This window comes from Sitophilus oryzae, unplaced genomic scaffold (genome assembly GCF_002938485.1).
Source record: "Sitophilus oryzae breed Bouriz unplaced genomic scaffold, Soryzae_2.0 scaffold_1745_pilon_pilon, whole genome shotgun sequence".
In the NCBI taxonomy this organism is placed as follows: Eukaryota; Metazoa; Arthropoda; class Insecta; order Coleoptera; family Curculionidae; genus Sitophilus; species Sitophilus oryzae.
Window position 1 is genome coordinate 2,412,041 of NW_022146441.1, and position 21,324 is coordinate 2,433,364.

The window sequence follows — 21,324 nt, forward strand, 5'->3', positions numbered from 1 at the left end:
ACACCCAAAATTTAAAGGAAGTATTTGCATACCCAGAATATGCCCATCAAGGATTATATAGCTCAAATTTCCTTTAATGGTAGGCAATTATTCAATGCAAATTAACTTTTTAAGTGACTAAAATATTAAATAGTTTACAATATGGTATATCACTAAAAATATATTACTTTTAGGTACAATTAGGGCCCGATACATTTCAAAAAGTAGAATATTATTTTATATTAAATGAGGTATTGTACTAACAATCAATTTATATTAATAACGGAGATTAAAAATAACAGAATAAATAGTTCTTTTTCTTATACTACAAAAATAAACTATAGAATACAACAGTATTTAAAAAAAAATAAAAAGTGATGTTCCGGCCGAGATTCGAACTCCGGTCTCTCGCTTCCTAGCCCGACTCCTTATGCACTGCTCCATAGTAACTTGCTTAGCGATAATTCAATGACGGTATATAAACAAAAAAAACAGGTTTATAACAATATCTTGACGATTTGAACTGGCGCGCGAATGAAGAAATGCGTGCGGTCTTCTCGTGCGGTTCTATCGTGCGGTCCCCGTCCATACCACTAGCGAACATTCGTTCGTTCGTTCGTTCGTTCGTGCGGATAATGAATACGCACCTTAATAATTGTTAAAAAATTTAACGATATTGAGAAGAACTTCAACGCATAAGTCACAGAACAGGTATCTAGCAACTACCGCACCGGATCGTTCAACCTTGGGGCAAGTGAAAAAATGCGTAAACATCTAGAAATAATAAGAAAAAACTGCAAATTGTTCGAAGGAATTTACCCTTAATATTTACTCTGATAAATGTTTAAATAAACTTCAAATTTCAATCCTTCATATTTTCTCAATGATTCGACCGATTTTCAAAAACGAAGCCGCAAAGTATAGAGAATAGAAAGCCCTTTTCATTGCGGTACCAGTTGACCCCACTTTCCATTTGAAAAAAAATGGGGGATGACACCCCCGCTTAGAGGGTTGAATATTTTGCAATCATTTTTGGGGCAAAAGTTGTCCCCCTCACAAACAAAATTGACACGTTTTTAAATTTTCTGAAAAAAAAATTACCCTGGCCGTTATGCCTTGCGGAACGTTTTCGATGGAACGAAGCTTTGATGCGTAACTTTTTTTGGGGATACCCTGTAGAATCCTCTATATTTAAAAAAAATGCTCTAAACTAACCTACATATATGTTAAGCAAAATTTCATTTCGATATAAAGTACCGTTCTCCATGGAGCCTCCGCGTCGTATGAGAGGTGCCACCCTGTATAGAGAAAAATCTGAAATCATAAAACATATAGTCTTGCAGTAAGTACGACTCGCGCTTGTCCAGTTTTTTTCTCTGTTTTTCTAGATATAAAGTTATAGAACATAGATCCCGAGATTAAAATTAATGGAGAAAATAAATGGGACAAATCAAATAAAAGTGCAGAGGCATAACAACTAGAATTAGAATGGTGGATTACTTTACGGTTAAAAGGTTTTTTTTATTCGAGTTCGACATCATTATTTCTGGCAATATCCAGATTTTCAGACGGAATTACGGGCGAGCAAATATTGGAACGCCATTAAATCAAATAAAACTTCTGGATTTCTCGGTAGATGCAGACGAATGTTGCTTTAGTCGATTCGAAAACAGTACGATGTGGTTTTATTTAAAAGCCAGTAACTATTAAATAAACAAAACTAAAAAAGATAAATGTATCTTATATACAGGGTGGTCCGAACTGTATTCCGAAAGCATATTTTGCACATAAAAATTAGTAAAAAAGTTCGTATAAATGTATGTTCTAAATTGCTTAGTTTCGGAGATACAGGGTGTAGGAGTTTCATTTTTATTTCGATTTTTTCCAAATAGCTTCTGAAGTAACCTTAATATTTGGATGAAAATTGGTGTCTGTGAGTTTCTTGACGTGAGAAATTTAATTTTGATGCCAATATGACACTTATTTGTAGGTGACGCCATCTACATGTGTTTTAACTGTTTTAAAGAGTAATAACTTTTCGTCCGCACCTGTATAAAACTACTAAGTAAAAAAATATACATTTCAGTCATTTTCTACGTAAAAAATGTCTCTTGGTAAAAATCGCGACGAGCAACCGTTCTCAAGATATTTAAAATGGAAGTAGTCAATACATGTAATTATTGACCAAAAATAAAGAAAAATTTGGGAACTTTTTATTTTTTTAAATTAATCATAAATTTTTCGTCGAAAAAATAATGATAAAATAGTTTCTGTTAAACTTTTGCCACAAAATCATTTCAAATGTATGATTTCAGTCTAATAACTATTTAGTTAACATGTTTAATTTATGCCAATGATGACGGGTATTGATAATTTCAATTCCAAATATCGCGAGAAACATTATTCGTAGCGATTTTTACCAAGAGACCTTTTTTACGTAAAAAACGTCGATAATGTATATTTTTTTACTCAGTAGTTTTATACAGGTACGGACGAAAAGTTATTACACTTCAAACCAATTAAAAAAGATGTAGATGGCGCCCTCTACAAGTAGGAGTCATATTGACATCAAAATCAAATTTCTCATGTCAAAAAACTCCCAGACACTAATTTTCATCCAAATATTGACGTTACTTCAGAAGTTATTTGGAAAAAATCGAAATAAAAATGAAACTTCTACACCCTGTATCTCCGAAACTAAGCATTTTAGGACATACATTTATACGAACTTTTTTACTTATTTTTATCTACAAAATATGGTGCCGAAGTTTTCGGAATACAGTTCGGACCACCCTGTACTTAGTAACTTAGTACTTAAATGAAGCAAAATCGTCTTGAGATATTTCAAAACACGGAGAAAGAACCATATAATTCGAAAAAGTAGGCTATGAGCGACATTTGCGCTTGTCCAGTTGTCAACAAACCCGCCAGTCTTTTGTTTTTATTTGCGCTGTCAGTCAACAAATTTGTAAAGACATTTTATGAAAAAAATTAAAGTATTATAGTGTTTTGTGCTGTGTTTGAAATCAATAGTGTATTGAAAAACAGTGTTTTACCTGTGCTGGACATTTTATTATTGGGGTAAGTCCAACTTTTTTGATTGAATATTTTTTTCAGCGATATTTGTGAGGGTATTTAGAAAACTATAAGATTTATTACTTTTTAAAGGGGATGGATTAGGAGGATAGGATATATTATAACAGAGTTTATTTTATTGTTGTTATTGATTAAAAAAGTATGGTCTCTGATATTATGCAATTTATTATTACCAACAAAAATATTTTGACGTAATTTTTTCATGGATATTTGCTATGAATGTTCAGGAAATTACAAGATTTAAATGTTTTCGTTCGATTGTTTGCTATTGTGTTTATTATTTTTCTTAAAAACCCTTTGAAAATGTGTAAAACATGGTAAAATATGTGCATTTTTTCGATTTTTTCCATACATAGTCATGAAAATTTGTGATTTTTGTCATGTCACCGATTTTATTAAAACTGCTGTTATTTACTAATTAAAAGGTGTACCTAGAATAAGAAAATACAGAGCATTGTGGTCTTACTAGAACAGTAGGTATTGGATGTATGGGGCATTTTAACCATTATCAAAAATAGCATTAACATGTTAATATTTGGGTTAGATTATGTTTTTGGTTGTTTTGTTGTGTGTTATTCTCGAGATTAACCGGGTAATGTCGACATTAACCGGACATCGGACCTTAACCGTAACATCGACATTAACCGGACATATACAGGGTGTCCCGGGCTGAGCGTGCATTAGAAGTTTTTAGAGAACTACAATATCTACATCGGAGATTTTTTGCACATCAATGTTTCACAACGAGATCTATCGATTAAAACTATTTTCAATATGGCGACACTTCCGGAAGTACCGGAAGTTGACAGCAAATGTCTTATTTTAAATGGGGACCCCCATTTTTTATGATATTTTTAAATTCTTTGTAAAATTTTATGAATTTTGATATGACAAAATCCTAAGATATGAGTAAATATATTTCGATAGTTTCAGAGATATTAATAAATAAATAAAAAATATATTTTTTTCAGCTTTTCTTAAAAAAATTAGTATAAATAGACGAATTGTCCTGAAATCACAACTATATTAGGTGTTTACTTTAGATGGTCTATATTTACTTTGTTATAAATATGGTAATCGTAAATCATACAGGATGTTCAAAATTCTACGCCTAACCTTCTAAAATATATAATATTTTCTTCTTGGTTTCTACAGGGTGAGTTTTCTACGATGCTCTCTATGGATATCTCGGAAACTACTGGAGATAGAGAGTCGGTTAAATGGGGAAAGATTTTCAGTTTAGTGGGGTCATAAATATGCGCCCTTCAGATTTTTGAAAAAGTTTATGGCTTACTAGATACAAATTTCGGCTATTTTAAAAATTGTCCCTAATTCCATTATAACCTATTTTAGACAAAAAGTTTTCAGATAAAAGTTGTAGTTAATCACATTCCTAAGGAGTTTGTGTTCTCCGATTTTTTTCTAAAGCCTGTCATTTTTGACATATGACACAAACATAATATGTTTTTTTTTAAATGGAAACCATAGTTGGCCATGACTTCATAAAAAGCGCCATTTAAAAAAAAACATACTATATATCTCGTCATAGTTTCTAGTAACTACTATACCTTGACTTTTCCTTGATTATTTGAGTCTTGTACCTAATTGTTTTGCTCTGTTTCTGTTTTATAATCCAGTATACATAACAGCTCGTCGGCAAGTAACACAAAGTTCGTACGAGTTTGGATTACTACTTGATTAAATTAGTTGTGTTGTAGATTAACATACTTTCCTACATAATATAGCTTGTTAACAACCGTCAAAAACTTTAGTACGAGATGGGATTAAGGAAATTTTTCATTTTTGCATAAAAATATAATTTTATTCTGGATAAAAATTAACACAGAATTTCCTCAGAGCAACTAAGTCCCCAAAATACAGAAAAACAGTATTAAGATTCAACGAAAAGTGAAAGAGTTGTTGTTTTTTACTGGATTTGCATTTAATTTCAACTTGGACAAGCAGAAAAAAAGAATTGGAGAGAACGGTTAAATTAGGCAAAGAGTTTGGTCTGGTTTTTTTCTCTCGATTTTTCTGGCTTTTGGCGTTTGCGAGGCTAATTGCTATTGTAATTTGAAAAATCCCGCTTGGAGATTAAAGAAAAAAGTGTTCTTTGACATGGTTTTTTTTCTCAAGTCTTGCAGCTTGATTCTTATTAGAATTCTTTTTAATTAGACATTGAATGAATACAGGGTCCTACAATAGTCCGTCGTGCATCTGTTATTTCCCAAGTTGATTTTTTTTGCAAGCTCTTAATTTTTAATTTAAACGGTGCCGGAATCATGATACTTTTCCCATAATAACATGGGATTTTCTGACCTTTTGCATTTAATTTTTTAGCTCCAAAGCAAATTAACCTACAGCTTCGACAAAGACCTATTCTAATAAAAAAATTTACGCTCTACAAAAAAGGCCTCTTTAGTTTTTTCCATAAAAATATTCCTTTAAAAGTTATTCGCGGTCAAAGTTATGTACATTTTTTAAAGCAAAATTTCTTTACCAACTTTAATACGGAAAACGCGTATGCGCGAAAGGCAAAAATGAAACAATAACCTTAAATTATAGTTCTGATCAATAATTGATCATAGATGGGGCAATATTAGTTTTCCATATTAAAGTTGGTAAAGAAATGTTGTTTTATTGAAAAAAGTGTGGCTCTAGATCTTTTTTTAGTCAAAATCAAAAGGCGCAATTAGAATTTGCAGTGAATGATAGAAAAAATTGATTATGAACTATGTGCAAAACTTTGACCGCGAATAACTTTTAAAGAAATGTTTTTATGGAAAAAACCAAAGAGATTTTATGAGCTATATATACCTGACGCACTATTGCCGGACCCTGTATACTATACCGGGTGTTGCATCGTCGAGCGGGACATAGCAAATCCCATGTAAATTTTAATGGGGTCAATTATTGGCTTCCCTAATTATTTTAGAGAATCATTCTATTTAGGTTTATTGAAGAGCACTAAAACCCACATTCAAAAGAATAACTTTAGATATTTTGGATTAGCCCGTTTACGAGTTATCGCCGATTTCTTTTTAAATATTTCTCCTTTCTTATGGCCCTGTATTTACTTATGAGCACTAGTCAAGGTAAAAGATAACTGTCAAATGAAGTTGTCATTTCAGAAATTTATCTATTTAGTGCTTTATTAATATTATTAAAAACTCATACCTACATCGAAAATATTAGCCATGAATTACACTACCGAATAAAAAGTATTGATGATTAAATGGTATTATCAAGGAAATAGTTATCAAAAGGTGTCGGACATGTTTGTTGCTCTGTATCCGAATAGACCGATACCTGGAAAATCTACAATCGCAAGGAATATCCAGAGATTTGAGGCCAAAGGTACCCTAATAAATAACTGCAGATGTGAAGCAAGGCAGGAACAAAGAGAAGGTGCAAGAAATGATACCGACTTGGAAGTTTTATTGTGCGTGGAAGAGAACGATGGAAAGATCAGCACAAGGAAACTTTGTAAAGTAGTAAAACAGAGTAAGTAAAACAGATGAAATAGGAATAGATCACACTACAGCATTTCGAATTTTGAAACGACATAAATACTATTCCTTCAAATATGAAAAGCACCAAGAGCTACGAGATGGGGACGAAATACGGCGGCAAGCGTTTTGTTTTGATATGATGGAAAGAGCAAACACGGATAGGGAATTTTTAAAAAACATATGTTTCACTGACGAATGCACGTTTACAATAATGAACCCAATGTTCATAGTTTAATAATGAACCCAATGTTCAAAATTATCGATATTAGAACAAAGAAAACCAACACAGGTTTGTCGAAACAAGGACGCAATATCCACAGAAAGTAAATGTTTGGGCAGGGATATTCTGACACAATATTATCGGGCCATTATTTCTTACGCGAAATTTAAATGCAGAATATTATTTGGAACTACACGAACATCACATTTTACCTGCTTTACATAATGCCGCTAGGGAAAATCAGGAAGCTTGGTACCAAATGGATGGCTGCCCGGCACATAGTACCCTGGCTGTTCGGGAATATTTAGACAATAGTTTTAACGGAAACGTTATTGAATCATACAGTAAATTGGCCAGCAAGGTCTCCTGATATTTCGCCAAACGATTTCTTTCTCTGGAGCCATTTAAAAAACAGGATATACAAGGATAAAAAATACACAAATCTAGACGAGTTAAAAAATGCTATTTCTGCCGAATGCAATAGATTAAGATATAGATTTCCGATGTAGGAATGAGTTTTCAATAATAATAAAGCACTAAATAGGTAAATTTCTGAAATGACAACTGCATTTGACAGTTATCTTTTACCTTGACTGGTGCTCATAAGTAAATACAGGGCCATAAGAAAGGAGAAATATTTAAAAAGAAATCGGGCAATAACTCGTAAACGAGCTAATCAAAAATATCTAAAGTTATTCTTTTGAATGTGGGTTTTAGTGCTCTTCAATAAAACTAAATAGAATTATTCTCTAAAATAATTAGGGAAGCCAATAATTGACCCCATTAAAATTTACATGGGATTTCCTACGTCCCGTCCGACGATGCAACACCGGGTATAGGTAATTTTCATGGACTATTAATTATAGACGCGGATTCAATTCAATGTCGCCGAAAAGTTGCTCAATCGATGTGATTTATTTTCGGTAAACGCTGGCTCGCAATGATGATTCAACTGGGCTTCTGGCTCTCGCAATAATAATAATAATAAGATCGATCCCGACGATAATATTTGCGGTTATTTTTGTTTTTGGCACGGTCCACCTGCCTGTCGTTACGCTATTTTATGCGAGCGTAAAGCTAGAATTCGTAGACAATAGAAGAAATAGATATCTTGAAAAGACTTCTGGCGTTGATTAAAGAAATAAGAAGATGCGCAATCCTATGGGCGATTTCGTGGCACAAAACCTGTCCGACAGAGAATAGGTACATTAAAGAAATGCTAACTTCATGTTAAAAAATGGAAACAGACGCCACCTGGTGTCGCCTGGCAGTACTAGCTAAATTGAGGGGAAAAGAGGAGAAATTTTTAAAAAAATATATTTATAAGTATCACTGACTTACTGTTTAAAGTTAATAAACATATTTTTTATTACTTTAATATAATTTAATGTATTAAAAAATATGTCTATGAACTTTACACAGCAAATCAATGATATTATTAAAGACTTATTATTTTCAGAGAAAATTCATAGTAAATAAATTACACATTAGTAAACAATATCATTTTTATTTTTTAGAGCTGCGATTTATATTACAATAATATTGAAATATATATATTTTTTTTAACAATGAAAAAGAATATCCCGGAACCTGAAAAAGAAAGATGATCAATTAATGACTTAAATTAGTTCAAAATACATTTTGCAAATAACTAGTGAATTGGAAAGATAAACATAATATTAAAAAGACATTTTAGTAGTATGTTATCATCTATTTACTGATAATACATTACATAAGTATATAATAGGTAAATAACATGCATAAGGCACTATGATACAACTACCTGTATCATGATAACACACTAATATGACAAAAAATATATGCTAATTTAAATTCCTTTAATGATCTAATGAAACACTATCTAGCCTCAATGCATGCCATTCCAAAGGCAAAAAAAAACTGTTATACCAAATAAATATAATGAAAATTATATTGCTGAATAAAACATAAACCAAGCCAACGTGCATAAACAACCAAAAAATGCATCAAAAATACTTTTATCAGATCATACCCTTGGATATATTATGTATTTTATATATCGCACATCCCGTTCAAAAGTTTACTAACTCAAAATAGAGAATATAGAGAACATTGTCAGAAGTAAAAGAACATTTAAGTTAAGGCAATATGCTCCTTTTTGGATATTAATGGCCAAATAATATAATGTTGATTTAATAAAATTTTACTGGCATCCTTCTGAGGTATAAATCAGATTAAAAGGACATTGTTTTTGTAATAATTGTTTGTTTTGTAAACATTTTTTGAAGACAATACAGTTTTGAACGGGCTGTGCGATATAAACAAGGATCTTACTATTATTTGAGGTTAGAAAGTATTTAAATAACATAAAACATAATCAAAATCATTTGTCATCATAAATTATAGAGGTACTTACGTGTTTTGATATTATTATCAGGAAATAATACGTTTAGTTAAACAGGTACGCTGCCAGGCAAGTTCTATCGGCGGGTCTTTGCAAAAGTTGAAATCTAAAAATACAAAACTACGTTTACATCTTAGTTGTATTTACGAATAAAGTATTTGTGTGTAATTTCTGACTTACCAGTTAATTGAATAATCGCATTAAATACATCCAAATGGTAATTTAATATTGTAAAAAGCAAAATTGTTTTAAATCACTTGCCAGGACAGCCCGGCCAGCTTCTTTGTTGACAAAATGGCCGCGGTATCATGATTTAAGCAATGTGAGTGACAAAGAAAGCCAATGCCTGGCAGATGTTGCTTTCTTTGTCGTTGGTCCTGGCACGTTTAAATTTGCCTGTTGCCTGTTTTCCCATACAAGTGACACCCCCGTGCTGTCCGAGATGTAGCTGGCGTTACCGTCAGCCTATTTGAGAATTCCGGGATTTAGTTTAGCTCCGTGCCGCTGCGCGCTGGTAGTCGTTTACAGCGCAGCGGATACAGAATACTGTACCGTAGTTCTGCTTTCAGTCGACAGAGTGAGTGGTTGCCGGAGACAGTGTTGCCAGAACTAATTATTAATCCGTAGATTTACGGATTTTCGGTACATTACGTTAATAATACGAATTTTCGATCATTAAACAATTTAATATAATATTACCTTATTAAACCAAGAACGGCGTCAGAGTTGGCTTGGAAATGAAGATCGCTGTTATTTCATATGTAAAATATTATGGTAAATGTCAATAATTCGTCATTTCCAAACCAACTAAACGAATTTTTTCGATCATACGACATATTCAGTACCTATAAAAGATTTTTTATGTTGTTTATTCTATGTTTAACAAGAATAAATTCTTAGTACGTAAACGTGGATTTTCCATCCAAAGATATTTTCGTCAAACGTATTACAATATGGCAACACTGTCGCTCTCAGATCCATACCGTCTTCGAAATGCCTTCGCTGGCCGAATTAGAGAAAATAAGTGTTTTATGCGTTGACCGCAGAACGATTGGTGTCTCCACCGTACAGCACTTGAAACGTAAGGGGAAATCAAATCAGCCTTGTCACGAATTTGCTTATTATAGGTTGCGTATCTTCCCAATTCTTTCAATCAACGCTTCTCGGTTTTTTGCCACTAGAAGCAAATCTAGAAAATAGAAAAGTTATTTTTTGTAAACACCACAGCGTTGGACCAAAAAGGACGTTTATGTTTAAAAATAAATTTGTTCCTTAAATCTAGTTAATATTGAAAAACTAGAAGATCAATATTAACTAGATTTAAAGAACATATGGCTTAAATAAAATATGGTAGACCGGCTAAATCTTGTGATAAAGAACATTGAATAGATATTAGTCATTTAAAATTAATAAAACAAGTCTCAAATTACAGGCAATTAAATGCATTTGAGATCGTCAAAATTAATAAATGTAAAGATTGTATGAACAGAGAACTATAGTCCAATTCCTTCTAGTTCTCTGTTCCCATTGCTCTAGTTTCGGTAATAGATTGTTACGTTCGGTTGGTTTCGACTCGCTTAGCTAATCTTGTCACGCCTGAGTGCCTATATAAACGTTTAATTTGTGGGTATTAGTTTAGTTTTAATCATCTGCTGATGATGCTAACATGGATAGCAAAACGCGCGTCCAGTGTAAAAGTAAAGTGTTTTGGTTTATTGTGGTGAATTAGTGTTTTGGTTTCTAAACTACTATTACCTGAATTCTATAGTTTTTAATGTCTCTGGTTGCCCCCTGCTGAATTGGACTGAGATTTGGAAAAGTAATCGATCGTCCAATTTTCGGAGAATTTTCCAATCGACTGGAACGGTTTTAAACAAATAAAATAAACGAGCTAAATTAGCGAGCAGCAAGGTGTTTGTTCGGCCATTTTCAATTCCGATTCGGAAAACGGGAAATCATAATTTTGACTAATTTTCCTTTAGAAACCATTCTGAGATTCTGTATTCCGGAAATTTTGACAACATATACTGCAGATAAAATTAAATAAAAAAGGTCGTATAAATGTATATCCTAAAATGCTTAGTTTTGGAGATACAGGATGTTGTAGAAGTTTCATTTTTATTTCGATTTTTTCCAAATAATTTCTGAAGTAACGTCAATATTTGGATGAAAATTGGTGTCTGGAAGTTTTTTGACATGAGAAATTTTATTTTGATGCCAATATGAGTCCTATTTGTAGGCGGCGCCACCTACATGTGGTTTAACTGTTTTGAAGAGTAATAACTTTTTGTCTGTACCTGTAAGTAGAGGGAGATGGCCGATTCTGCATCAGGAGCAGGAGCAGGAGCAAGAGCAAGGAGCCGGAAGTGACGTCATCAGCTAAGAACACGTAAAATAGGCTATTAAACAATAATAAACATGTTTAAACCGCTTTGAACCATTTTAAAATAGAAATAAACAGGTTTGAACAAAAAATGAACAGGTCTGTTGTTTTAAGCTAAAAAGCTGTTCAAAGCAGTTCAAAAGCGGTTCAAAGCGGTTTAAACCTGTTTATTCTTGTTTGTTAGCCTATTTTACATGTTCTTAGCTGATGACGTCACTTCCGGCTCCTTGCTCCTGCTCCTGCTCCTGATGCAGAATCGGCCATCTCCCTCTACTCCTGTATTAAACTACTGAGCAAGTAAAAATATATTTTCGTGACTTTTTGCGTAAAAAAATGTCTCTTGGTAAAAATCGCTACGTGCAACCGTTCATAAGATATTTAGAATGTAAATAGTCAATACTTGTCATTATTTGACAAAAAATAAACACATTTAGTAGATAGATAGTTATTTGACTCAAGTAATAAATTAGGGAAATTTTTATTTTTTTAAATTAATCATAATTTTTTGTGCGAAAACATGATGATAAAACAGTTTCTGTTGAACTTTTGACACAAAAACATTTCAAATTTATGATTTTAGTCTAATAACTATTTAGTCAACATGTTTAATTTATGTCAATGATGACAGGTATTGGTAATTTCGATTCCAAATATCTCGAGAAACATTATTCGTATCGATTTTTACCAAGAGACCTTTTTTACGTAAAACACGCCGTAAATGTATATTTTTTTACTCAGTAGTTTTATACAGGTACGGACGAAAAGTTATTACTCTTCAAACCAATTAAAAAATACGTAGGTGGTGCCCTCTACAAGTAGGAGTCATGTTGACATTAAAATCAAATTTTTTATGTCAAAAAACTCACCAATTTTGACCCAAATATTGACGTTGCCTCAGAAATTATTTGTAAAAAATCGAAATAAAAATGAAACTCCTACACCCTGTATCTCCGAAACTAAGTATTTTAGGACATACATTTATAGGAATTATTTTACTTATTTTTATCTGCAGAATATGCTGCCGAAGTTTCCGGAATACAGTTCGGGCCACCCTGTATAGTCTTGAGTTCTATTGATTCTACATTCATATAAAATTTAAAAAACGGACAAGTGCGAGTTTGGACGTCCACCAAAAGACTATGTTTTTTACGAGTTTATTACAAATGTATAGTTTTCAGATTTTTCCCTATACTTGTTTGTAGTATAAAACGGTATTACTTGCCAAACTTCATAATTCTAAGTCAACAGAATGCATTTTTCTCAAAATGTCAATAATAAAAAAAAATCCTTTTGTAAAAACAATCCGGGGACATACTGTATATTGTTTATAATTACAATAGTGAGATTTTGCTAGTCAGAAGATTATATTTTTGTTATTTTCTCAGTAATAGCAGTAGTGATTTTTTTGTATTGTTTCTAAAATCAAAATTATGACAAACAAGGAGATTCTAGGTGATTTTTTTTAATTTCAACCTGTAGGTCTCTTATAACGTCGTCAAGTAGCTAAACAAGGTCTTGTGGAAAATGTGAAAAACCGCCTCACGGTCACGTACGAGTGTCGTCGGAAACATTTCAGCCAGTGGCGAGCAAAAATTAGCCGGAAAAAGTATCTTAGATCATAGAGAAAAACTAGATACGCTTTTGTATACTTTATTTTGATGCGATGCGAAGTCCCGAGATTTTGTCTGTGGATCAAAATTTTGCCAAATAATAAATTATATTTTATGTGGATGTATTTGGACCACAACAACTTCACCGACATTCGATTTTTTTAAGAAAAAAAAAGCAACGTACCAATAACAGTTTATTTTTAATAGAAAAAAAAACCGCTTAAATTATTTTGATGTTTGAAAAAGTCACGAAAAATTATATTTTTCCTCATCTTAATAAGTCTTATACTTTATTTATAAGTAGTGTATTTGGACCCCTGAAAATACGATTATGAGGGCTTACCCCTATAATTTTTTTATTTTTTCAGATGATGAGATTTCAGACAAAAACGAGATTTGGTATTTGGTATTCAGTTGTTTTCAGTCACTTCCTGTTTCACCGGAAATGACTACAACTTTTGATTTTTAAATGGCACCCTCGGTATTTTGTTACTTTATTCCTTTGAATCAGAAGACTAAGGAAGGAGCATATCAAAAATCTTAGGTATACCGCGATGGGCCTCAAATATGGCCGACTTAAATTCCGGTTTATCAGTGCCGTTCTAATTTTATTTAAAAAATGTAAAACTATGATGTAGGGTAGACGTGGGGTAGACTCAATAATATGTTGTTTTATTTGACGTTGTGAATAAATGTTGGTAGTTATTAAAATTGTTACAAAAATATATAATTTTAATAAAAATAGATAAGTTAAATAAGTATTTATTAACACAAACATCCGATACGCTACTGAAGCAGGTAAGTCAAATTAACGTATCAAAATTCTTTGACATCTGATCTTTGACAAGTAGTGAATAAAAGCTAAAATGCAAGAAAATATATAATTTAGTTAATTTAAGTGAATTTCATAAATGATCGGTTTACTACATGTATGTATATTATATAGTCACTTACTAGCGAAAAGTTGTTCCATTATTTCACTCAATTTTTTCCGAGATCTACCGCACGCTACACAACCAACTATTTTAGAGTTTTTTTCGATAAATCGCGATAATGTCACTGTTAATTTAAGTTCTGCCACAATTTCCATCTACATTTACTACCTTTATACAACTATCAGTAGTAGAATAAATAATAAGTAACATAAAATAAGCTCCGTAAAGACTGACAAATCCACAAAATTTCAAATCAAATTCAAATGTGTCAAATGAACCGTCAAACAGAACTGTCAAGGATCCCCACCCCAGAAGAACGGCGGGTGACGTCACAGCGGCAAGGCGCGGTAGAGAGCGTTTGCCCGGCCATTTAAATTAACAATATTTAATTATTTTATATTAGAGGCATTTCTTAACCGATATCAACGATTTTTTTTGTTCAATTTGTAATTATATGAACTATTTTTTAAAACCATTATTTAAAAATATGCATTTTCCTTATTTGACTCGAAATACCAAGTGTGTGGTACCAAATTATTCGTAAAAAAATACTTTTTCCAAATATGCTAATGAACCACTCTCGTTCCATTTGAAGAAATTGAGATATGATTAAAAATACGATTTGGGTGTCTTTTAACCGGCCAGGAGAAGACACTAAGAACATTAGACGATCAAATATATTTTTCAAAGGCTCCTTGATTACAAATTAGTGTTTTTAACACAGTCATGGAACTATAGATTGAAATTTAAAATACAATTTTGTGTTAAGCGAATGTGTCAAAAGTTGACATATGATATGTATAAAAATAACGAGGGTGCCATTTAAAAATCAAAAGTTGTAGTCATTTCCGGTGAAACAGAAAGTGACCGAAAACAATTGAATACGTCAATCAATCCTAATTTGTGTCAAATACTAACATACCAAATCTCGTTTTTTTATCTGAAAAAATAAAAAAGTTATAGGGGTGAGCCACTTTTGAGACGCACCCGGTATAGTATAAAGGTTTTTTTTTGCGAACAAAAATTTTGAAAATTTTCTTGATAATATAGCAACCTAGATAGTAGATTAATTTTACAAAAAAGAAAACCTACAAAATACATTTTTATGTTGAGATGCCTCACTATGTAGGTACCCTAAGGCATTGTTTTTTTTTGTGTAGATATGAATCAGCAGCAAGCTTATCCGGACTCGAAAAAAAAAATATGTTTTATCAGACCAGTGTAATACTTTATATTGGCTACATGATACAGACAAAAGGACGTATCCAGAGGTCTGTTACTCTCAACGCTCGGAAAAACCGAGCCACTAACCCAATTAGGGGCAGGGAACAAGCGCAAGCGGCGGGAAAACTACGCGGGCGACTTTTTCTTTTGTTCCCTGTCGGAAAAATGCGGGAAAACGGCGGAATATCGTCCCTGGCCAGACGTAATTAAATTGGAAAATAATCTGGAAGCTGACGGGAGCCCGCGGCTGGTCGGCCTCATAAGTCACTTAAATTGAGATATCAAAAAGAAACTAGGACAGTGTCTCGTTGTTGAGACACTGGAACGGGATATAGATATTTATCAAAATTCGTGTTTTCGGGAAATTCAAAGATTTAATTTTTTTCCGAAAAAAAAACCGCATAGAAGTGTTTCCGGGATCGAAATATATTATCGCTAAAACCTTTTTTGTCAAATTATTGTTAATTTCCCAATAGCCGATTGGGACTTGTACGCCAGTGTTTGAAAACTGTTTTTAAAGAAAAATGGGCGATATTTCGCGATAATTCTGGCTGGGCAAGCAATTCAGACTCCATTATAACTCCGTTTTGATTTAGTATAAGTGTATGTAAATCTGCATATTTATGGTGTTCAGTACAACGATATTACAGATTTAATCTAGATGCTTATCAGGCTAAAATTAACTGTATATTATTTTTTAGTCGGCCACTAACATAAAATTATACTTAAAATAACAACTTAAAGCAAAAATTTAACTTTTTTTAAAAGAATATATCCAAGACTCAAGGCTTTAAAGTTTAATTAGATTTCAACCAGAAATCATACATCAGAATATGCAAGATTTATTTATGCTAAACCACTTCATTTTTTTAAGTCGGAATAGATGTATTTGATGTTGAAATAGCTTTAAAAACCTAAATGATTAAATATTAAGATTAAAATTCCATTTTCTAGTCGGTTTAATTCAACTGAACTCAATTTGATTGACATTTATTTGCAATTCTTGTCTCATTCTAGATTTACAATATAAACTACCTAAAAATTATTTGGAGGTTAGATTTAGAAATTTGTGGATCATCAATACATACAGGGTGTTTCAAAAAACATGTGCCATCTCTCGTGGGGAGATTCCTCACGTAAAAATAAGATTTATTTTTCATAATGACATAGGTCCGATTCTGCTTTGTTTCGTAGCTACAGGGTGTTAAAATCTTAGTAATCTTTCGACTTATTGTAATTTTCTTCCAAGTACTTTTAGTGACTCGAATGAAATTTTGAAGGTAAAAGTTATTATATTTTAATGCTAAAAAAGTGTCGATAAATCCACCAGTGACGTGCATGTGGGTATCACTGGAATATTTTTCAAAAAAAAAACATGTGCGTCAGTGACTTTTTTTCTTTTGTTATCAAAATTATGTGGGCCGTTTAATGCCAATTAAAAGTTATCTCTTGATATTTTGTCGAATTCGGCCTCCTTGATGAGATAAACGCAATTTTATTAATCACAATTAATAAAATAAAATTAACAAATTATATATCTTACCTAATTTATTATTAATTATTATTACTATTAGTCTAATCTGTAGCAATTTCAAATAAAAAAATAATGGTAGGTATTTAAGATAACTAAATAAAAACTAATTTTAAAAAGTTTTAACAACCTGTAACTCTAAAACTATGCATTTCCATATCCATGTTTATAGGAACTTTTTTTCATATTTTTTGATGAGGAATCAATGTACTTAATTAAAACTCTCAAGTTAATGATATTAAATTTTTTTAAGGGTTGCTATTAGACTTGGACCAAGGCAAACTAATAAAATGGCGTTTATCTAATCAAGGGGGCCGAAATCGACAAAATATCAAGAGACAAATTTTAATCGGCATTAAACTGCTTACACTATTTCTGCTAGAATTTTTTTTAGAATTTAGAATGAGTGGGAGGGGGTTAATCACTTCGACCTTACAGATCCATTGTGTCCCCCTTTCTTGAATCATAACTCATCATACAGTCCCAGGGCTTTGACAAAAGCCAGTATCTGGGACGGTTTTTATAGAGAGTAGTTCTCCATCTCAATATCAGTCGTACCAAAATTCATGGCACGAATGGTTGCCGTCTCGGCGCACTCAGTGATGAGGTGTACTGGTGTTTCACCATCTTCCCCACAGAATTTGCATTCGCCGTTTCTTCTTAGTTTCAATCTACTGAGGTGTTCATTGAGAAGACAGTGTCCTGTTAAAACCCCGTGACAATCCGAAGATTGTTCTTACTCAGACCCAGGAAGATTCTGTGATTTTTCTGATCATAAGCCCTCAGAAACTTCTTCGAGTGTCTTAGACCGTTGCAAGATTTCCATTCCAGGTTGCGGATGGAATCTTCCAAGTTCTTGAGTTCCGCCTTGAGTTGGTTACCACTTGGAAAGCAGAACGGTTCTGGTCCAGTTAGTGGAGTGTTCGCTCCTTTCCTAGCTAGATTATTTGCTTTTTCATTGCTCTTCTATCCCTGGGTGAGCAGGCACCCAGTGTAGGAGGACTTTGTTTTCTTTGCCTAATTTATTCAGCTTCTCTATGCATTCTTTGACCAATTTCGAATTGATTGATACTGAGTTGATCGCCTTTAACGCTGCTTGACTATCAGATAAGATGGCTATTCTTGTTTCCGATAATTCCTATCTAAGATAAGTTGTACGCATCTCTCGATAGCGTAGATTTCTGCCTGTAGGATACTAGGTAAGTGCCCATTGGTTCGGAGTAATTAGCTCTCGGCCCCAAACACTCCGATCCCTGTTCCCGTATTGGTTTTGGAAGCATCAGTATACCAAGTTATGGTATGGTCTTTTAACTGCTGGGCAAGCGTTTCGCTCTTCCAATCCTTCTTATTGCTCAATACTACATTGACATGTTTGTCAAAGTTGTACGTTCTTGGCATATCGTCCATTGGGAGTTGCAGAAGTGGTATTTCCTTTTTGAGGGTGTTCCAAGCCCCTGATCTGACAATTCTCCATGTACTAATTCCGTTAGTGACCATTCTAATCATTGTCGCATTGGCATATCAACCCAATGACAATGTGCAGTGGTGTTAGATCTAGAATGACCTCCATTGCTGCTGTTGGACAGGTTCTCATGGCTCCTGTGATGCAAACACATGCTAGTCTCTGGACTTTGCATAGGTTTAGCCTTGCCGTCCGATGCTCTAGTTTTGTGTACCAGGCAACTGCTCCATAAGTAATCATGGGTCTTACTATCGTGGTATACATCCAGCGCAAAATGTTAGGGGAGCAGCCCCATCTATTTCCGGCCAGTCTTCTGCATATCATGAGAGCCTTTATGGCTTTGCTGGTAGTGTTCTTAATATGCCTGTTCCACAGGAGTTTACTGTCCAGAGTTATTCCCAGGTATTTAACTTCCTGTGTTGGCAGTATTTCCTTTCCATCTAGTTGGATTCTTTTCAAGTTTTTCAGACTTCGCCTTCTGGTGAATGGCACTATCGCGGTTTTGTCTGAGTTGATACTCAGCCCGACAGTCCTACACCATCTCTCAGTGATACGGAGTCCTCTTTGGATAATATCACACAAGGTGCCTTCACTATTTCGCTAACAGGAGAAAAAAAAAGGCAGTGGCGCACATGCTTTTTTTAGAAAAATATTCCAGTGATAACCCATATGCACGTCCTTGGTAAATATGTCGCCACTTTTTGTCGAGGGTAATCTATATGTGGTATCCACACTATTTCTTATGTTAAATGTTATATCATAATAATATATTCATTAAGTCAAAAATTACAAATTAAAAATATTTTAGATTGAAGTCGTATCAAACAAACAGTATAATTCTATACGTAAATTTGTATAATTTATACAAAAACCTAATTTTTTCTTTTGAATAATTTATGAAAGACATTTAAAAGAAGACAAATTAGCTAAAGGATAAAAAATATAAATAAACCCTATAGAAAATCTCTGTACTAATTGCAAATCAGGGCTTAGACCATACATTCCACTCTTTTGATCTTTTTTATTTATTTTAAAAGCTTTTTATCAGTGTAATTTTCACATTTTAATTAACTACTTTCAGTTGTTTAGCCTAGATACGAATGCGAAATATTTTGTTTATTTCCTGTTTTATTCACAGAAAAAGCGATAGCCTGTGTAATTTAATTTTTAGATAAGCTTTATTTTACGAATTCAGTCGAATACATTTATTATATTTCAGCACAGTCCCCATGGAATAAAATATTTTATTTTGCGAAATTAATTGATATAGTACATCATAAAGTAATACGATATTATGCATTGTTTCCCTAATTAAAATTAAATAAACGCATCAATATAAATTAAATAATTTGAAGCATTAAGCTAGTTAAATGAAATTTTTTCCATAGCAACTGCTAAAATTGCCTTATATCTATCAAAAATAGTAGATAAAATAGTACTTTAACCGCAAAGGGTAGATTAAATGATACTTTAACAGCGAGGATAGGTTAAAAACTTTATTTCTTCTCGCACGTTTTTTAATTGCTTCCATTTTTCAAAATTTTTGTATTCCTTTTCAAAAGTTATTCGGGATTAAAATGGAGGTAGTTTGGAAATGGCGTTTGTCGCCTCAGCCTGAATATCTGTCAAACAAAAAAGAATTTCGAAAATGTGAAAGGCATATTGTAGCGTTTTTTTAAACAACTACCACTGCGAACGGCAGCTTTTCATTGGAGAGCAGTCGTGGATAAGGTATTTCACTGGAAAGAAAACTAATTAAGAACAATAAACAAAAAAATAGATATTGGGCGCCAGGCATGTAGAGAAAAGAAAAACACAGTTGTATAATACTTAAAACTAATGACTATATTTATTCATGACGTTCTTTGCTGATACATGACATTGTAGAGTTCTAGTAAATATACAGTGGTTATATGTCAAAGAAAGTGGTGGTAAGAGTCGTACTAAATATCAATGAAAACAACTACGATAAAATACAGGACATGTAAAGTTTAAGAGGAATGAGAAGTGTAGCATTACTTTAATTAATTTAATATATTCCATATGATGCTAAATTGAAGATGTTACAACCTGTAGATTCTAGAATCTATGTTTGATTATCCATCTATTAAAATAGTGCAATAATATCTATAAAAGTAATACCATTACAAGACGTAATGCAATGAAACCTAAGATCTAAATTATATTTTAAAGATTAAATCGACATGAATGTTCTTAACAATCTAACCACTGAACATAGTCTGTACGATATTACTTAAGATGTACGTTATTGTTTAAGACTGAAAATATAGAAAACCTAAAACATAAAAACTAGAACATAAATCTACACTTAGCTGTTCTTTATGTAATCTTGCTTCAAACAGTAGCAGCGTGAGGTGGTCTCGCATCTCTGTACTGTCTGTCGGCGATCCTGTTGGTCAAAACAACAAAAGGGGCCAGATTGAGGACACCATGAATCCCTACAGCCGTAGCTACTGACTAGGCTTAGAAATGGGAGTGAAGCAGCATGGGACTCAAGCTACATCCACGCTGTGGCACTCAGATGTAAGAAAAAATCGTTCTTATTGGGGACACTCGTCCACAGGACATCTGTACATAAGATAATGTCTGTACATAAGACACTATCCGTACCTTGGAAATAGTCCGTACCTTGGACACAGTCCGTACTTGGACCCTAAAAATATGAAACTCTTGTTTAAAACCAAACAAGGTCTAATAAACAAAATAAACCTACCTCGAAATACTTCCGAGGGCTCAATAAATAATAAACAACATGTCCTTTCTTCCATGTGACATTCTGGAGGACAAAAGAAAAGGGACGCCAACGTGTCAGCAAAACACAAATACAAGTTGGGACCTCCGTAATCCCTACCCTAAAAATATTCAATAATAATATCGAATCTAAAAGGATAATATCTCATCTTTACCTGTTGCTTTGAAATAGCAGCTGATTCAGATTATACAGCAAGATTTAAATAATCACCATTTC

The 21,324-nt window shown here is 32.9% G+C and overlaps 1 protein-coding gene across 2 annotated transcripts in view; it reads left to right on the forward strand.

The window, feature by feature from the left end:
• The window catches only part of LOC115881970 (1-phosphatidylinositol 4,5-bisphosphate phosphodiesterase epsilon-1-like), a 264,861-nt gene that overhangs the window by 16,413 nt on the left and 227,124 nt on the right, over positions 1-21,324 (forward strand). The window contains exon 1 of one of the 2 annotated variants that reach the window (XM_030899729.1): positions 2,936-3,060. The exons of the other annotated variant lie outside the window; for it this stretch is intronic. The gene's annotated coding sequence lies outside the window, so the exon portion shown is untranslated. Of the gene's footprint in view, positions 1-2,935; positions 3,061-21,324 lie in introns of those variants that run through there. 2 annotated transcript variants of the gene reach the window in all.